Source organism: Malus domestica, chromosome 15, assembly GCF_042453785.1.
Source record: "Malus domestica chromosome 15, GDT2T_hap1".
In the NCBI taxonomy this organism is placed as follows: Eukaryota; Viridiplantae; Streptophyta; class Magnoliopsida; order Rosales; family Rosaceae; genus Malus; species Malus domestica.
Window position 1 is genome coordinate 4,957,454 of NC_091675.1, and position 17,643 is coordinate 4,975,096.

Genomic DNA, 17,643 nt, shown 5'->3' on the forward strand with positions numbered 1-17,643 from the left:
TGCCATTGCTTTCCTTGCTTTTCTCTAGAATGACAATTGCTTGGACAGACACCACCCATTTGCTTTTATCTCTCTACTCCGAAATTATTACATCCATTTTCTCTGGCAGGATAACATCCTCCATGGAGCCCTCAATCATCTCATCCACTTTCTCCATCAGCTTTTTAGTCTCTCACTTCCTCTAAATTTCAGAAAAGCATTGATAAAGCTTTATAAGGCCTGCTCTGCTTAAACCCGGAACCGCCTTCCCCACTTTCGGTACCTCCACCTAATTTTTTCAAACCATCAGCTGGGTTCTTGGTAAAAAAAAGAAAAAAAAAACTCATCTTCATTGTGGAACCCGCCGGCAAGTCCATAGCTTCGGCTAGGAGCTGAGTGAAAGACCTGAAATCCGACTCAGGGTAGGTGTCGCCCCAGATCCGCCGCTGAAAAGGGGTTCTGCGGACGGTACTGGTCTTTACGTCGACAGCAGCGGCGATGTTGAAACTGTGACTTTGTCAGAGTTTTGGGTTTTGGAGGCTCAATTGGTTGGGCCTCGGCGTTGCAGGTTTTGCCTCGGATTTACGATGAGAGAGAAACAGTCTCAGATGGCTGCGTGTTGGGAAATAACCTCCTCCATGGATCTCTAGGTGTTAAATAGTGTGTTGAGGACGACGGGGGCGGCGCACATGTGGGTGACGTCGTAAATGAGCCCTCATCGGCGTCTTCTTTTCAGCAGCAGCCCATAACATGGAGCTGCCAGTACTCGACGTCATGGAGTAGGTGGTAGGGGGCGCGAGCTCCGTGCGAAAGGGTGAGATCTCGGCGGGGGATGTGAAACCCGATGCCGTACAATCGTTCAGCAGTCGTCCGCGAGACCTCGCCGGAGCTTAATCAAGCTTATGTTGTTGCGTGAGTTGGAGTGTGAGCCTGTCCTCACTTTAGAGGAAATTTGGTATTTCTTGCAGCTTTTGCCTATGGCGGAAAGCTAAAGACGGAGAGAGACTGAGCGTTGACCACGATATTTTTTGTCTCTGTCGATGATGCCATCTCAACAGCCTTCTATAGTTTGATACAGATCAAGCTGCTTTTGTCTTTGTCGTTTTTTTCTTTTCAAAACAGAGATATGGGCTTTTCTGGGTATCTCAGAATTTTGAGAGAGAGAGAGAATGGTGTTCTTGGTTTATTGTGATTTTTACAGATTCACAGTGGAGGTGAAAAAATGAAAGAGAACTGACACAACTTTTCGTATCGATTCCCATAGACGGCGCCAAATGTTGATGTACAAAACCGGAGGTCTTGGAATAACGTAAATCCGACCGTGAATCTGCAAGAAATGTAAATAACACAAGATGTATCGTGGTTCACCCTAAGGTTTGGGATATGTCCACACTGATTGTATTTCTCTGAGAGTATTTGTGAGGGAGAGAGTATGAGAGCTTTTGCTAGAGGCTTAGGGTTTGTTAGGGTGAGGAGACCCTTTTATAAAATAAGGGCTCATCTTCTAATTACATATTTGCCCCTTCCTTTATTACATAATTACATTTAAGTCCCTCGAGTATTTATACGAGGTCTAAATACGAGGCCCTAAATATGGTATAAACAAATCCTAATTTTTTTCTCTTTGCAAGACAAAAAACTACCAGGGAAGGAAGAGACTGTTAGGAAAGTAAAACCCAGACCGAAGAAGACAAGCAATGGTGGAAGAACCAAGGCTGTAGATCTTTGATAAAAGGTATAAATCATTTTCGTTTCTGGTAGTTTGCCATTGCCTAAAAATGTGAAATTTAATATGGTGTTGATGAGTGTGTTTGAAGGCGAAAGAGCTGATCCTGTAATTTGATTGCTTCTCACACTCGAAATCATTTTTGTTAAGTAATGTTTATATCTGCACCGTCTTCTAACTTTTTTATAAATGTTTTAACCCTGATCTATTGTTGATGATCATTTTGTAGCACTAACAATATCATCGCTCTTTCCATTCCTTTATTTTTTGGTGAGTGCTCACTTATTAATATTGTTGTTGCTTTTAGTTTTTAAATTTTATGAAAAAATGCAACCGTCAAACCCTGTTGAAGTGGATTTGGTATCTCAAGATTCCAAATTATTGTTTGCAGATGAGGGATTTGCATATTGCTAAAAGAGAGGAAGACATTGGCTACTGTGCTGGATATGTAGGTGAGTTGATGATTGTCCCTACTTACCTTTCGTATTCTTCACCATTTTGTTCCTTAACAAGTGTCTTACTTTGAAGGGGCTTCATAGATGCTTGGCAGAGTCCTGACATCAATTTTTTGGGGAATGGTGGCTGATATTGACTCAGATGAAGCCCCTATTTATATATCCTATTCATTTTTATGTTCTATCTTTTCTGACTTGGATGATGTTGATTGAATGAATGAGTTAGAAACTGAACAAATCAAATGGATGAGTTAAAAGCTGAAAATTACATTAGTTTCTTGCTGCTTTTTATGCTGAACAGATTTTGTGTATGTGTAGTGCTTTATTTTTAGGGTTATTTCTCTCAACACCATGTGAACGTACAAATGGTTCTTTCCCAATTCAACCAATTTAAAAATTGGGATTTTAATTGATGTTCGTCCATGGTTCCTTACTTTCCAGATGCATAAATTCACCTGGAAATTATTCATGACAATGTCCCAAAGGATACAAACATGAAGGCATGGATGAAAAGAGTTGTATAAAAGACAACAAATGGTCAAAGGCCATTCTCCTCATTATTTCATTAGGTATGCATGTTTTTTTTTCACATGTTAATATATAGCATATACGAGCCTAAATTTATTTTATTGGAGCCACTTTTGGATCCAAAATTCTCATAAAGTATGTCATTGATGAAAGTTATATTCTGGTGTCTTTTAGTGATCTTCATGTTTTTCGTACAAAATAAGATTGTTAGCTTTCTATGGTAAGCAGTATTAACTATCAGGGATTTGTTTTCATATTGCATGAAATTTCCACTTTTTTCATCTTTGAATAGTCTCAAGCATGGTAAATAGAATAGCACTAGAAAGTGAGGAAATCCACTTTCTTTGGTCAGGTTGGATTCTCTACTATGACTACCATTTTTAATGGGAAGTGTTAAATACATCCTATAACATGACTGACTAACAAGCATGGTTGTTCAGATATACATGCAATTAAGATCTCTGACTAAATCAGATTTCTTTTATATTGAAGCAAATCTTGCCTATTAGGTGTTCATGAAAATTCCCCAGAGAGTTAGAAACAAGGATATGATGCAAATCTGAATGTAGGCTGTTTTGGTATGTGTGTGTGTACGTATAGGGGTGTTATATTGATATGACATGCTGCCTAATTTATCTATTTTTCGATTGTTAGATCAAAGAAGGAAGTTCAATTCATCAAGGATCAAGGTTTGGACTACTAGACAGCATGCTGACTTCGGTTAGAGGTATGGAAGTCTCGAGCTTGCAATCTTAAATTTCTGGTTCCCAAATAAGAAATATGCTCTATTTGATCCCGAATAAGAAATGACATAGGTATGTGGGTTCCATCGTTATTAAGTTGTATCATTTTCTACTTAGGTTACAAAAAACCATTATAATGAATTAATCATTTTTTTATTCTAAGGAAGTATGTATTCAACATTGTTTTTTTTCTGAACAATTTCAATCAATATAACTATGACCATTTGTCTACTATTTTATATCTTCTGTTCTTTTTCCTTTTTGTAGACTCTCCTTGCCATGTTGGTCTCTTGCTGCTAACTGATTTAGTTGGGGTATCTTAAAAGAGTGCTGTCTTTACAGAGTCTTTTTTGTTTTTTTTTTTTGTTTTTTTGTGGGGTTATTTTTTACGGTGGGGATATTCCTTAATTTTTAAAGTGAGGAAGATTTAACAACGCATTTTTTTGTTTGTTTTGGTGGTGTTACTTTATGAATTTGTAGTTAGGGAGATTTAACAATGCCTTTTTTTGTTTGCTTTACTTTGTTAGTCTTGATAAGCGCATGTTCAACAACAGGTTGTTGAAATGATCACTTATATAGCCTCTACTGCAAAACAATTTCCTAAGAAATGTGTATTACTTTGTCTTCTAGATGAGCGTACTCTAATTTAGATTAGACATCAAGACTTGAAGCTTGGTTTGTTTTCTGTGTCTCCTTCACTGTATCTGAAAAGTGGATGAACAGGTAGATGTCAACTCTAGCATTTAATGGTGTTGTGCACTTTGATAGGTACATGTGAATGGCTCACAGGGTTTTTCTGATTCTGTAGGTCCAGGATTTATTTTTGAAAGGGCAAGTATGGTGTGATTATTTTAATTCTCATCTTCAGTGCAAAAGTTGTGTGCAAAGTTTTTATTTACAGTTTTATTCTTCTGTATGCATTATGTTTATCTTCAAGTAAAGGTTGCTAATATTTTATTTATGAGTGTGTGCTGCTCGGTCTCCATTGATTGTTTATCTTTTTCGAGGGTATAAAGGGGAGGAAAAAATGCATTCCAATACCTCAGAATTCAACCTCCACCAAATTGTGAGGAATCCAATTCCTCCAAATTTTGGAGTTGGATTCCAAAATTTGCATGGTCTCCCAAATTTTTGATTCCCCAATATTGGGTAAACACCGGAGTAGTCCGTAATTGACTTTCAATTCCATTTTTTTGTTCTGATTACCCTTACATAAATGTATTTATGATATTTTAGTTTCAAGCCCAACTGTTGTTGCAAAATGTGCTATAGATGGAGCAACCAATGTCTTTCTTACTTATTCTTGGGCTCTTCTATCTTTATGTGAGGCATTTTGTACTACTACTTTTGTAACATTGGGATGTTTCAAGATTTATGACTATGTGCATTCTCTCTTTCTGCACACTTTTTCTTCCCTCGCTCCCTCTCTCATGTAGAGCCATTTTATGGTACAATGCGTTTATCGGTTCTCATGTCCAAGTTTTTTTTTCTGCTTTCAATTAAGTTTTGTTTGTATGTTATGTTTTCAAGGAATCTTTTGCACATATTTCAATTACGTTGTACTTGAATGTCCTGAACTCAAGTCATTCAGGATTTTTTTTTTTGGTTGAAACCATTGAATTTCATTGTACTTGAATGATATAGATGTGGGGATTACATTTACATAAGGATTGATTTTAACCATTGAATTTTATTTCATTTTTCCTTGGAGCTTGAGTAACAAGATCATCAAATTCTTATATTCGTTATTTGTGAGAATAAATCTACATGCATAACAATATTGTTACACTTCTACTTTTATTGGGTTTTTATACATTTTGTGTGTTTGCTTAGTCTTGTCTTGGAGTTGGATCCACTTTGTATAATGGATTGTGATTTGTTTGAAAATATCTTTAGTGATGATTTTGAGTATAATGTGTTTTTGTAATACTGTTTTTCTCTCCCTTTTGTAATCTAGTCGTGCAGAAGACATCTCCATTAACCGGTAACAGATGAAATTGTTTGCTGTCGAGGTTCCCGTGCAAAAGAGCGAAAATGCTGCAAGTGGAGGATAGATAATAGCTCAAGACACATGGTATGAGGGTGTAGATAAACTGTAAATATGCATCTGAAAAAGTTAAAAGTTAAGGCGGGGTTGGTTGTAGCTTCTCCTTCTCGCCACAATAGAAAATACTTTTGAACTGCATTAAGCTATTAATAAATTAAGCTTAAGCTATATTTTACTTATCAAGAATGGGTAAACTGTTTTAAATAGGAAAATTAAGTGCTTATATCAGGTAAACAATCAATTTTACAAAGTTTTCTAGTAAATTAGATATATAGTTTAATTCGAAGAGTTGTATTGACCTTTACTTTTGTTAAATTATATAGTTTAATTGCGTCCTCTTTTTCCAATCCCTATATATCTGCTCAACTCTTGGGTCAATTATTTACCAGTAGGAATGTTTAATTGCTTGATCAATGATGTTGATTCAATTTGAAGAAGAAATAGGACTTTTGTCCAATAGGGATTTGAAATAGGGATTGAGACTCTCACATATGAGTGAGATGTCCCAATTGTTCATTGATTCTAGGTGCTACGTCTTTTTAGTTGCTTTGTGCGAAAACTATTCATCTCTGTTGCGACTAATACATTCAAGTTCCGCTGCAATGCGCCGGCATATTTTCTCGTTTTCTTATCTATTTAAAGATTAAAATTGAATGAACAAACAAATGCACCTAACTTTAGATTTAAAATAACCCAGTATAAATTAAAGAAAACTCTCATCTCTGTGTTACACTTATCATCTATTTACATTTTACACTATCATTTATACTATCTCTCTAATATAGGTAAGGTCAGTTAACACATGTGAGTTCCATCTTTATTAAAGAGACAATACAAAAATAGTATAAATAAACAGTAAGAATAGCAATTTTTTATTGTAATTAAATATGCATGTTATAGGTACTCTCCCTAGGCTTCATTTTCTTATTTGTACACACACACACACACATATATATATATGAACTCTATCTCTCTCTCTCTCTCTCTCTCTCTCTCTCTCTCTCTCTCTCTCTCTCTCTTCTTCATCATAATACATTTCACGGAACAATCTTGTAAGCCTTCATCTTCTTAATCCACGAAATGAAAGACTTTTGGGAATTCCTGAACCCCAAAAAGCCATGCTCTTTGCTCTTATTCATATTGTCCAACACACCCTCCCCACCAAACACAAAGTCAACAAATCACCACGCTCATTCTCCCTCACAATCTCATCCCATACACCGACTTTTGTAAACGTGAGTCTTCAAAAATAAGTATGTAAATATATTGTAAATATTAGGAATCCTTTTTTGAGAAGGATTATTTGTTGTGTCCTTTTTAATTTTAGTTTCCTTATAGAACAAGGATTGTATTTGTATATATTTCAAGGAAGTAATACAAGGAATTATCCCGTAAAAAATTCTATTTGGCATCAAGAGCCAGTGTTGCCGAAACCCTAGTTTTTCTGCTGTGCTTGGTTGGTTGTTTTTCTACAAATCTTCTGCAGAAAACAGTGTTGTCGTGTGTGTGTGTGCTCTTGCTGGCGTGTGCAGCAGTGTGGGTGGTGTTGTGTGTGGTTGACTGATCTTTGCACAGTGTCGTGTATGTGTGGTATTGCTGCTTGCGCAGCAGTGTGGTGACTCATCGTCAGTTTTGCTGTTTCTGCCGTGTGTGTGTGTTTTTTTTTTCTGCACAGTGCCATGTGTGTGTGGTAAAGCCGAATGGCATCAGAAAGAGGCAGTGGCGTGTTGAAGTTGAAAGGCAATAACTCAACCAATAATCCAGTATTGAATCCTGTCGTCATTCAAAGTGATGCGTCTGCTGTACCAAACACCGTGAAATTAAATAGATCAAATTATCCTCTTTGGTCCAAGGTTTTGGAGATGCACATCGCTGAACGCGGTAGGAAGGGCTTTGTGACTGGGAGTACCAAGGAGCCTGTTGAGGATAGTGCTGAATATATGACATGGGAGACAGGGAATGCAATAGTAAAATGGTGGTTAATCAATTCCATGGAACATGCTATCATGGGATTTTTTATTCACCTGCGTACTACGAAAGAAGTTTGGGAAGAGGTGGCTCGGATGTATTATGATGGTTCAGATATTTCTCAAATTTATGAACTGAAGGTTAAATCCTTCAGACTCCGTCAAGAGGGCCGGCCATTTGGTGTGTATTATGCTGACCTCAAGTCCGTTTGGCAGGAGTTAGATCAAAGGAGACCAATCAAGATGGAGTGTGTTGTGGATCTCAAGACCCTTCGAGAAGAGATTCAATTGTTGTGGATCTCAAGACCCTTCGAGAAGAGATTCAAATTGATCGTGTGTATGCTTTTTTGGCGGGTTTGGATGATATCTTTGATAAGGTACAGAGTGATATTCTACGTACTCATCCCTTACCATCTGTTGAGGAAGTGTTTTCTGTTGTTCGGCGTGAAGCACAACGACATGCTACTATGATGGTGGAAGTAACAACCAAGGTGGGCCGTCGTCCATAGCCATGATTTTTTAGCCAGCTGCTGTCCCTCGTCCTAATAATTCTTCTAATCACTCTTTAAATTCTCGTCCCTTCAACCGAGAAAATAAAGATGATTTGAAGTGTACTTTCTGTGGACAAACCCGTCATACTGAGGATACGTGTTTTGCTAAGCATGGGGTGCCTGATTGGTTTCCAGAATTGAAGAAGAAATTGCATGCAAATGAGCGTGGAAGTGCAGGGAACAATGGAGGTCGTGCCTCCCTAGCTACAGCCCCACAATCAGCAAAGGAGGCCGACACTCCTGGTAATGACCCGAGTCAATCCTTGCTGACTCGTTCTACCCATGGTGACTCGTCCTCCACCGCAGGTACTGTAGGGCATGGTCTTTTGGCCGCTGATCCTAAGCATCATACATGTTGGATTCTGGACTCTGGTGCAACGAATCATATGACATGTGATAAGAATATGTTTCAATGTATGACAACATCTCACAGGGAATATATAGCCACCGCCAATGGTACCCGTGCTCCTGTTATTGGTGCTGGCACCGTGTATCTCACGGCCTCTCTCCCTTTACACCGATGTTTACTTGTTCCATCTTTATCACATCATTTACTGTCTATAACACAAGTTACTGAACAATTGGATTGTGTTGTTTTAATGTATCCGTCCTTTTGTCTACTTCAGGATATTCAGACCAAGGAGATAATTGGGCGTGGCACTAAGAGAGAGGGGTTGTACTATGTGGATGATGTCGTTCCTGGCAGAGCTCATGCAGTACGAGTGTTCCGTGATAGTAATATACAAGAAGTATGGTTATTGCATCGTCGATTAGGGCATGCATCCTTTAGATATTTAAGGCATATGGTGCCTAGTTTATTTAGTGGAATAAATGAATCAGACTTACATTGTGCATTATGTATTCTTGCTAAAAGCCATCGTGCTTCGTTTCCTCCTAGTATGAATAAAAGACCTTTTCTGTTTGATCTTGTGCATTCCAATGTTTGGGGGCCTTCTCCAGTTACTACTTCTTCGGGAATCCGGTGGTTTGTTACATTTGTTGATGATTGCACTCGTATGACATGACTTTATGTGTTGAAAAATAAGAGTGATGTTAGTGACATATTTCGGTCATTTGCTCAGTTGGTTCAGACACAATATTCTTCTGTTATCAAGGTTCTCCGTTCTGATAATGGCGGAGAATACATCAATTCTGAGTTGTCGGGTTTTCTACGTGATCAAGGGATCCTCCATGAAACTACGTGTCCGCATACTCCGCAACAAAATGGGGTTGCAGAGCGTAAGAATCGCCACATTTTGGAAACAGCCCATACCTTGCTCCTTGGGGCCTCCGTTCCTCCCCGTTTTTGGCCTGAAGCAGTTACATATGTCGTGTATGTTATTAATCGTATGCTTTCTCGGGTGGTTAGTTTTCAAACGCCTTTTCAAGTCCTCACACAACATGCTCCCGTGGTGTCACGTAATACTCTCACCCCTCGAGTCTTTGGTTGTGTGGCTTATGTTCATATTCAGAAAATACATCGTAGTAAATTAGATCCGTGTGCATTACGGTGTGTCTTTCTGGGTTTTTCTTCTCACAAAAAGGGGTATCAGTGTTACCATCCTGAAACCCGGCATATGTATGTAACCATGGATGTGACATTCTCTAAAACAGAATATTTCTACACTTCGGTACCTTCTACTTCAGATCACCAGGGGGAGAATAATATTGTTGGTAATCTGAGTTGGTTGGATCTAGAGGGATATGTGATTATTGAACAGCGTGTAGGACCGGGAATTGTTGGTGCCGAATGTACAGAGAGTACCGAGTGTGTTGACAACTCAGATGATGGTGGTGATTTGACCGAGCCCATAAGAGAGCCTCGGCTAGAGGCTCGGCTAGCTAGTGCCGAGGAATGTCCTAGTGCTCAACAGTCCATTGCCGAAGCCACTACACTTGTTCTTGCTGAGTCCAGTACGCCCTCTCTCTCTAGTTCCAACGTGACGCCCAATACGTCTTCTTTGAATATTCCTGAGGTAAGTATTGTAAATGATTGTGTAACTGATCCAAGTAATAATGTGAGTACTTATAAATTCCACTAAGACAAAATCGAGGTGTGCCTCCTGATAGGTTTTCTCCTGAAGGGAAGGTGAAGTATTCGATAGCCAATTATGTATCATGTAACAAGCTTGCACCAGAACGTCAGACCTTGGTGAGCAATATGGAGTCTATTCAAGTACCAACTCGAGTGGAGGAAGCTCTAAAAGATCCAAAGTGGGCGAAAGCAATGGATGAGGAGATGTTGGCATTACAGAAAAATAATACTTGGGAGGTGATGATGCTACCCGCAGGAAAGAAGATCGTGGGATGTCGATGGGTATTTACAGTTAAATATAAGGTTGATGGAACGGTCGACAGATACAAAGCAAGGTTGGTGGCTAAAGGGTATACTCAAACATATGGGGTGGATTATCAAGAGACTTTCTCCCCAGTTGCCAAGATGAATACGGTACGTGTTCTTATCTCTTTAGCTGCAAATATGGACTAGCCATTAAAACAGTTTGATGTGAAGAATGCGTTTCTCCATGGAAATTTGGAGGAAGAAGTATATATGGATTTTCCTCTTGGATATAGCAATGGTGGGAATACTGGAGTATGTCATTTGCGTAAGTCACTTTATAGGCTTAAGCAATCGCCTCGTGCATGGTTTGATAGATTTACTCAAGTGATGAGAAGGAATGGATATCGTCAGAGTCATTCTGATCATACGTTATTTGTAAAACATAAACAAAATAAAGTAACAACCTTGATTAACTATGTAGATGACATGATTATAACAGGAGATGATGTTGATGAGATGTCCAAGTTGCAAGGAAACCTTGCAGCCGAATTTGAAATGAAGGATTTAGGAGATTTCAAATATTTTCTGGGAGTTGAAGTTGCTCGCTCACCTAAAGGTATCTTCTTGTCTCAACGTAAGTATGTGCTAGATTTATTAAAAGAGACTGGTATGTTGGGATGTAAGCCAGTAGAGACTCCTATTGTTGAGAAGCATCATTTGGATTTGAATCCAAGTCAGAGATCGGTTGACAAAGGTAGATATCAGAGGCTTGTAGGGAGACTTATTTATTTGGCTCATACTCGTCCTGATATTGCTTATGCTGTAAGTGTTGTGAGTCAGTTCATGCATTCACCAAATATGGATCACATGACTGTTGTTATGCGTATCTTGGCATACTTGAAGTCGGCACCTGGAAAATGAGTATTGTATGGGAAACACGGCATTTGAGAATTGAAGGGTTTACTGATGCAGATTGGGCAGGTGATGTAACTGATAGACGGTCTACTTCTGGGTATTTTACTTTTGTTGGAGGAAATTTGGTGACATGGCGAAGTAAGAAACAGAAGGTGGTATCATGATCTTCAGCTGAGGCCAAATATAGAGGAATGGCTCAAGGAATTTGTGAAATCCTTTGGCTACGAAAATTCTTTTAGGACTTGGGTTTAAACCAGAGGAGACTATGAAGTTGTATTGTGACAACAAGTTCGCAAGAGATATCGCTGATAATCCAGTGCAGCATGATAGAACGAAGCATGTGGAGGTGGATCGACATTTTATTAAAGAGAAGCTTGAAAAGAAGATTGTATCAATACCGTTTGTAAAGTCAGAGGAGCAACTTGCAGATGTTCTTACTCATGCAGTGTGTGGACGAAAGTTTGGTGACTCACTTGTCAAGTTGGGCATGTGTGATATCTATGCACCAACTTGAGGGGGAGTGTAAACGTGAGTCTTCAAAAATAAGTATGTAAATATATTGTAAATATTAGGAATCCTTTTTTAGGAAGGATTATTTGTTGTGTCCTTTTTTAATTTTAGTTTCCTTATAGAACAAGAATTGTATTTGTATATATTTCAAGGAAGTAATACAAGGAATTATCCCGTAAAAAATTCTATTACTTTCCCCTCCATCATCTCCACCAACCCTTGCCCAGCACTCTCCTTATCAAACCCATACTCCTCAATTCCAAACTGCTCAGCCAACACCTTCCAAAAATGCTGCCACTTAAACACATCCCCATTGTTCACATTAATGCTTCGTTTTTCGCATACGGATCCACCGCCGCCCATACATGCTACTCCGCTATCAAATTCCCATCCGCAGCCACCGAATAACACTCCCAAGCTGCTTTGCTTCTGGGAAAATTCAAAGGTCTTCCTTCCTTCTTACATATAGCAGCATAAATGCAAAGCGCACCAATTATGTTCATCTAGCTATAAGGAGAAAACCCAAAAATATTATTAGGCCGATGTACCGACCAAGTTAAACCCTTTTTTTTCTCAACCTCTTCGAACAATACGTCTTCAAGAGTAGTAAAAATTGGGCACGTCAAGCCTAGGCAAGTCCTCCGTAAACGGCGGGTCGTGGGCTTTGACTTTCCCTATAGACTCAAACGGTCCGAGGTAGGTAGTGTTTGGTCCCGGTCTGTAAGGACACATGGCAGAGGTTCGGAGCCACTGGGATCAGAGCACACAAGACGCTGCGGAAAATGGCCCAGTTGACCTTAATATATAATCATGCTTAAAAGAATTATTTTTTTTTCTTATTAAAAAAGTTCTTGTGCATTCAAAAGAACTTGGAAAAACCAATGTCTCAAAATCCAAAAAGATTCCTTATTTTTTCCCTCAAACTATGGAAAATCATGCAGCGGTATTTGCAAAGAAATAACAGACAGTCTAGAGCTTTACCGATGTTAACTCTAAGTGTTCAATCATTTGTATTTAATTACTACTTCTTCTTTCTTTCACATTCTAAAATCTAAGTATGAACTTCTCTGAAAAAATTCAAAACCTTGCACTGTCTCAACTAATGAATGGTCTGAATTGTAACAAAAATCGATTTCAAATCCTCCTTCAGCAACCTAATGACGTATAAAACATCAATCCCAAAAGAACCCACGTTTCAAAAACCAAGAAGGGCTCATTAATGTATATGAATGTATATGGTAACAAAGTAAATTACTTCGATGTGAATCTACAATCCCTGATACCAAACCCCCAAATTCAAATGGTTAAGCCTACCAGTCCCTCAAAGAAACTTCATGCTCTTCAGAAAGACACATCTAAAGTGGCCAAGAAAGTGAATTTAGGTTGCTACACCATAATTACGTTGGGGAAACCCTAATTCCTTCACTGCAACAAACCCCAAAACCCCCAATTATGTTGATCTCGCAGTTCTACACTAAAAAAGTGGGGGCGTGAATAATGTTATTTATTCTTCTATTTGTCATTTTGGTTCGGTGGTACTTCTTCGGACAATTGGGCTACTCATCTCCCAACGTAATTTGAGACTCAATTTTTTTTAAAGGGGAATAACTGATGGTAAGTCACTGTTATCCATCCCTTTTGGGGGCCGGAAAGACGCACATAGGCATTTTAGCCTCCCCTGACCACAAGTCATTGTTGTAAGATGTTTGTGACAGGGTGGGGTTGGGTGTGAGGGTGCGTGGGGTGTTTATTGGCCGTTGGATCTAAACCAACAGACAAGATGAAAAATTAGCTTCCACGTTAAAAAAAAAGGGTTTAAATGTTAAAATGGTCCATGTGTTTTAGTCATTAGGTCAATTTAGTCCATATGTTTTCAATTTAGCCAATTTGGTCATTGTGTTTATAAATTATGATAAACTTATTTATAAAATTATGATTTATTTGATTTAAATTATTTAAAATGAAATAAAATTAAAAATTAAGAGAAAAATTATTCTCCTCTCAACTCTTTGATCTCCTCCCTAACATTACCTCCTCTATTGTCTATGTCACAACCTTAATCATTTTTTAGATTGCAAGTTTTATTTTTTATATGTGTAATTTCTCATTGATTTGCATTTTTTTGTAAAGAGAAAATGTAATTATTTCTCATATGATTATTATTATGAATTTTTTAAAAGAGATTGAATGAATTGTCCTTAATTAGCTAACAAAGACACGGGAAACTAAATTAACCAAATCGAAAACATGGAATTAGATTAGCTATATTACTATAACACAGAGACCATTATGAAATTTAAGCCAAAAAAAAAGAGGTCAAGGGCTGCTAAATGGTGGCGGCGGCGGCTATTCGGTCCCAATCTTGGCCCTACACTTGATCTGACCCCAGTTTATCAATTTCTCTCGGCTGTTGGCCACGTTTTGGTTGATGGCGGATTTGAGTGTTTTCTTTTAGGGTTTGATTTATGATGTGTGTTCGACGTTTTAAGTTAATTTTGGTGGTTGATTTTTTAAGTTATGCAACCTTGTGAATTGTTAGTTGAATTGGGCGTTTTATTTGAATAGGCTTCTGCAAATTGTGTGATTTATGATGTGTGTTCGACGTTTTAAATCATTTACTATTGGATAACCAGCGCGCAGTTGAGAAAATTATGTTGTTGGATTAACCAAAAAAGTTGTTGGTAGATTAAATAGAAGCATTAGTGGAAATTAAATGATAAGTTTTTCAAAACATTAAATACACAAGTTAAAGTAATAATTGAGTACACGTGGCAGAAAATGAATGAAAAAAGCAAGTAGGAAAAAAAGTAGGAGGGGAAGGTAGCTATGGTTCCTCGTTAATCTAACGACACTAAGAACCCACATCGCACTTTATTTTGAAATAAGAGTTTAGATGGCTGAGTGACAATTGTTTAATCACTTCAACTATAAAGCCTTATTTATAAATAAATTAAGAAAGCTTTAACCATGGTTCTCATCATCACTTTCAAAACTTGACATCTTTCCACTAACACTAGCATATGCCCCATACTTTGTGTTTGAAAATAATTTTTATTTTTATTTTAAAATGAGAAGGAGAAAGGGGGGAAATGTGGATTAGAGAAAGGAGTTTTCTTTTTATGTTTTTGTCGACCCTAGAAATTACAAAGCCTACGTGGCGCGCAGGCCGAATATATTCTAAGCTAACTACGTCCTTCGGTGATTGCGGGGCGTGCCAACTCGTCGGCCGAGGCTCGGCCGAGGAGTAAATTTGATGATGCTGCGTTGGGTCGCGCTACTGACTTTTGCGTCTTGCGATTGCGGCCGAGAAAGGAACGCGTCTCGGCCTCTTGGGTTCTCGAGCCTGAAGACAAGGCTGCTATTTCTTACAAAGTTCACGAACCGAATTCGGCTTGCAATGTGCCGAATGTAATAACTGTAACACCTCACCTCGCCGAGAAGGCTAATGAGATGACCTCGACCAACAAGGATTCGAAAACCCTTCTCGACCGAGACTTGGATAGGCAATCGACCGTTCTCGCCGCAGTGCTGTTGATGCCAACGGAAGATACTGCGAGACCGACCGACTCTACGGTGACAGAGCTATCTATGCCGACTTAAGATATCACCGGTTGCTTCCACAGTGCTGTTGATGCCAACGGAAGATGTGTCAGCGAAAAAGGAAAAGAAAAAGATCTCAAGTTGTGAGAGTTTGCGCAGGGCAATTTTGTATTGATTTTTGTGGGGCCTATTATGTTGCACGACCTCTTGTATTTATAGGACTTGGATATCTGCTTGGCACAACCTGATAATATTGTAGAGTCCAGCTGTAACTCAAACTTGCAGAGCAAAAATTGATCCGTATCAGAGGCTTATCCTTCAGATTGTTGTTTGTGACTTTTCAAATAGGATAAAAACCCATCTCGTCTTATCACATCACACTAGAAGTCTAGCCCACCTAGGCTTCTTGTCTTGATAACTTCAACATAGCCTTTATCCCATGCATGCATAATAAAATATAATCCCATCATATTTAAAAGCCTAGCCTAGCTAGGCTTTCTTTTCTTGTCATATGCATGTTACGGCATATACATATATATAATCATATATATATATATATATATATAATTATATAATAGGCATCCAAACCGAATTGCTCTAACACACACGGTACACTGCTAACAAATCCAAATTACATTGGACTGTTCCACCTGTCTCTCCGTTGGGATATAATTTTGTCTTGTTTATCTGGTTTAAGAAGATGCAGATAATTCGGACTAAAAGATAATTATAATATTATCCTTTAATAATCAAATTATCTCCACTTTCTCATCCGGTGGTTGAGAATCATGCCCACTCAACGGCCTGAATCGCTTGGGCCGATGATGTAAAATTGGGTTCAAACATTGCCCCCCAGTTTCCTTGAACTTCGGCTCGTATGGCGAATGGTAAAGGAAATTAAGTCTCATCAGCCAATCAGGAGCATGTCGACCGCCTACCTATCAGGCCGAGAGAAACCTGTTACCATGCACTTGATTCTTAGTATCTTGCCGAGAAAAATTGAACCGAGGTCGAGCAAAATTTTCCTTAGCAGCTCGGCCTGTCTATATAGATATATATATTGAGCCGAGGTCGAGAAGCTTGAAATGAATAATATCACCATATTTGAGTCACATCAAATCTTTCTGCTTCACCACATCATATCAGAGAAAGTGGAATCATGATCATAAAAATTTTAAATCCACTTTTCTTTGACTAGTCGACCTACCTATTAGTGGGTAAATATAAGACCGAGAAAATTTTCGTCGCACTCGACCATCAACCCTCGATCACCATTCCTTGACTGAATGCCACTGATCAAATCCTGCCATCAAAATTAATGCCGCAGCTTTCACTACTGAGAAGAAAAGGATGCCGCGTATATATATATATAAGTAGCCTGATGTCTGATGTGATCGGCCAGCCGTGCAGTTGGCATATATATATATATATATATATATATATCTTTCCTTCTTGGTAATAGCACCCCAAAGCAATATGCGGTCGTCTTAAAAACCATTAGATACCTTCGAACTAACTGTCAAGCTCGACGTATGGTGCGGCCAAGGCCGAGGCCGAGAAAAACTTTCTTATATAGTTTTGTAAAGTGGGCTGAGGTCGAGGCCGAGGAGAATTAGGTGATGTAGTTGGCACATATATATACATATACATATATATATATATATAACCTATTATATTCAGCCAAATGCATTGTATTCGGCCAACACTTTCTTTCATTCGGCCGAAACTTTTTTTTTTTTTTTTTTTTTTCGGCCCACCTTGTCGACCTACTTTCCTTCGGCCCACCTAATCTCAACTTCGGCCTAATGTTTCCTCGACTTCGGCCTAATGGTTGGCCAAGCGCAGGGATCAGTCAGCCGAATTACCAAATTTCTACCACCATACTCCAAAGCCGGCCTCAAATGTCAATCTTTTATTCGGCCAAAATTTTACCGAGGCATTGCCCCCCTATTTTCTTATGCATCATCGGCTCAAACAACCAGATGAATAAGAATATATAAAAAGAAAACTGCAATCTACTATATGGTAATAAAGTGGTCGATCCATGAGATGGAGGAGGCCAACGATGTTTTATTCCAAACCGAGATATTTTTACATCGAAAATTTCACTTTGAGATTTGCCAACGCTGAATAAAAAAATTTGCCCAAATATTTTTGACTCGGCAAAATATTTTGCATTTTCGGCCGCCGAATGTGTGGAACAATTATTATGCCCCCCAGGCATAATTTCGGCTTTTAATTCAAATAGCTTAGCCGAACAGGATTTCTCCATATCGGCTTTATTGCCAATAATCATATCAATTGGCGTAGTTTCTCGGGCTAGGCTAATATCTCGGCCTCGTTCGTCACTGGAGCATTCTTTTGACGAACCTTTTTCCAAGTCAATTTTTGTATATAGCTT

At 38.6% G+C, this 17,643-nt stretch overlaps 1 long non-coding RNA gene and 1 pseudogene across 3 annotated transcripts; one reads left to right on the forward strand and one right to left on the reverse strand.

Moving 5' to 3' along the window:
• The first annotated feature begins 16 nt into the window (after positions 1-16).
• LOC108169396 (uncharacterized) lies at positions 17-5,813 on the forward strand. Of its 3 annotated transcripts, none has more exons than XR_011576665.1 (6): positions 17-1,714; positions 1,935-1,975; positions 2,097-2,157; positions 2,234-2,729; positions 3,343-3,415; positions 5,389-5,813. It is a non-coding gene; the product is annotated as an uncharacterized lncRNA (long non-coding RNA). The 3 variants fall into 3 exon arrangements; XR_011576666.1 differs by having other exon boundaries at positions 2,245-2,729; XR_001785669.3 differs by having other exon boundaries at positions 21-1,714; positions 2,602-2,729.
• A 578-nt stretch (positions 5,814-6,391) lies between these two features.
• On the reverse strand, positions 6,392-12,710 carry LOC108172161 (3-oxo-Delta(4,5)-steroid 5-beta-reductase-like; annotated as a pseudogene).
• Positions 12,711-17,643: the final 4,933 nt, after the last annotated feature.